General features: G+C 48.1%; 1 protein-coding gene across 1 annotated transcript in view; it reads left to right on the top strand.

The window, feature by feature from the left end:
* LOC121534513 (microtubule cross-linking factor 1-like) overlaps window positions 1-2,500 on the top strand; it is a 179,070-nt gene that overhangs the window by 127,495 nt on the left and 49,075 nt on the right. The window lies entirely within an intron of this gene.

The raw sequence follows: 2,500 nt of genomic DNA, 5'->3' as shown, positions 1-2,500 counted from the left end.
GGGAGAGGAGAGAGAGAGGACAGAGGGTGAGGAGGGGGAGGGGGAGAGGAGGGAGAGAGGGGAGGGGAGAGGAGGGATAGGAGGGAGAGGAGAGAGAGAGGACAGGGAGGGGGGGGAGGGGAGGAGAGGAGGGGGAGGGGAGAGGAGGGATAGGAGAGAGGAGAGAGAGGACAGAGGGTGAGGAGGGGGAGGGGAGAGGAGGGAGAGAGGGGGAGGGGAGAGGAGGTATAGGAGGGAGAGGAGAGAGAGAGGACAGAGGGTGAGGAGGGGGAGGGGGAGGGGGAGAGGAGGGAGAGAGGGGGAGGGGAGAGGAGGGATAGGAGGGAGAGGAGTGAGAGAGGACAGAGGGTGAGGAGGGGGAGGGGGAGAGGAGGGAGAGAGGGGGAGGGGGAGAGGAGGAGAAAGAGGGTGTCTGAAACTACTGAGAGCAACTCTCTCCATATTCTGTAGCCACATCACCCTGTCTGAAACTACTGAGAGCAACTCTCTCCATATTCTGTAGTCACATCACCCTGTCTGAAACTACTGAGAGCAACTCTCTTCATATTCTGTAGCCACATCACCCTCTCTGAAACTACTGAGATCAACTCTCTCCATATTCTGTAGCCACATCACCCTGTCTGAAACTACTGAGAGCAACTCTCTTCATATTCTGTTGCCACATCACCCTGTCTGAAACTACTGAGAGCAACTCTCTCCATATTCTGTTGCCACATCATCCTGTCTGAAACTACTGAGATCAACTCTCTTCATATTCTGTAGCCACATCACCCTGTCTGAAACTACTGAGAGCAACTCTCTTCATATTCTGTAGCCACATCACCCTCTCTGAAACTACTGAGAGCAACTCTCTCCATATTCTGTAGCCACATCACCCTGTCTGAAACTACTGAGATCAACTCTCTTCATATTCTGTAGCCACATCACCCTGTTTGAAACTATTGAGAGCAACTCTCTTCATATTCTGTAGCCACATCACCTTGTCTGAAACTACTGAGAGCAACTCTCTTCATATTCTGTAGCCACATCACCCTGTCTGAAACTGTGAGCAACTCTCTTCATAGTCTGTAGCCACATCACCCTGTCTGAAACTACTGAGAGCAACTCTCCTCATATTCTGTAGCCACATCACCCTGTCTGAAACTACTGAGAGCAACTCTCTCCATATTCTGTAGCCACATCACCCTGTCTGAAACTACTGAGAGCAACTCTCTCCATATTCCATATTCTGTAGCCACATCACCCTGTCTGAAACTACTGAGAGCAACTCTCTTCATATTCTGTAGCCACATCACCCTGTCTGAACCTGAGAGCAACTCTCTCCATATTCTGTAGTCACATCACCCTGTCTGAAACTACTGAGAGCAACTCTCTCCATATTCTGTAGCCACATCACCCTGTCTGAAACTACTGAGAGCAACTCTCTTCATATTCCATATTCTGTAGCCACATCACCCTGTCTGAAACTACTGAGAGCAACTCTCTTCATATTCTGTAGCAACATCACCCTGTCTGAACCTGAGAGCAACTCTCTCCATATTCTGTAGTCACATCACCCTGTCTGAAACTACTGAGATCAACTCTCTTCATATTCTGTTGCCATATCACCCTGTCTGAAACTACTGAGATCAACTCTCTTCATATTCTGTAGCCACATCACCCTGTCAGAAACTACTGAGAGCAACTCTCTCCATATTCTGTAGTCACATCACCCTGTCTGAAACTACTGAGAGCAACTCTCTCCATATTCCATATTCTGTAGCCACATCACCCTGTCTGAAACTACTGAGAGCAACTCTCTTCATATTCTGTAGCCACATCACCCTGTCTGAAACTACTGAGAGCAACTCTCTCCATATTCTGTAGCCACATCACCCTGTCAGAAACTACTGAGAGCAACTCTCTCCATATTCTGTAGTCACATCACCCTGTCTGAAACTACCGAGAGCAACTCTCTCCATATTCTGTAGCCACATCACCCTGTCTGAAACTACTGAGAGCAACTCTCTTCATATTCTGTAGCCACATCACCCTGTCTGAAACTACTGAGAGCAACTCTCTCCATATTCTGCAGCCACATCACCCTGTCTGAAACTACTGAGAGCAACTCTCTCCATATTCTGTAGCCACATCACCCTGTCTGAAACTACTGAGAGCAACTCTCTCCATATTCTGTAGCCACATCACCCTGTCTGAAACTACTGAGAGCAACTCTCTTCATATTCTGTAGCCACATCACCCTGTCTGAAACTGTGAGCAACTCTCTTCATATTCTGTAGCCACATCACCCTGTCTGAAACTACTGAGAGCAACTCTCTTCATATTCTGTAGCCACATCACCCTGTCTGAAACTACTGAGAGCAACTCTCTCCATATTCTGCAGCCACATCACCCTGTCTGAAACTACTGAGAGCAACTCTCTCCATATTCCATATTCTGTAGCCACATCACCCTGTCTGAAACTACTGAGAGCAACTCTCTCCATATTCCATATTCTGTA

This window comes from Coregonus clupeaformis, chromosome 21 (assembly GCF_020615455.1).
Source record: "Coregonus clupeaformis isolate EN_2021a chromosome 21, ASM2061545v1, whole genome shotgun sequence".
Lineage (NCBI taxonomy): Eukaryota > Metazoa > Chordata > Actinopteri > Salmoniformes > Salmonidae > Coregonus > Coregonus clupeaformis.
The sequence above is the reverse complement of the archived record's forward strand: the minus strand, read 5'-3'. Positions and strand labels throughout refer to the sequence as shown.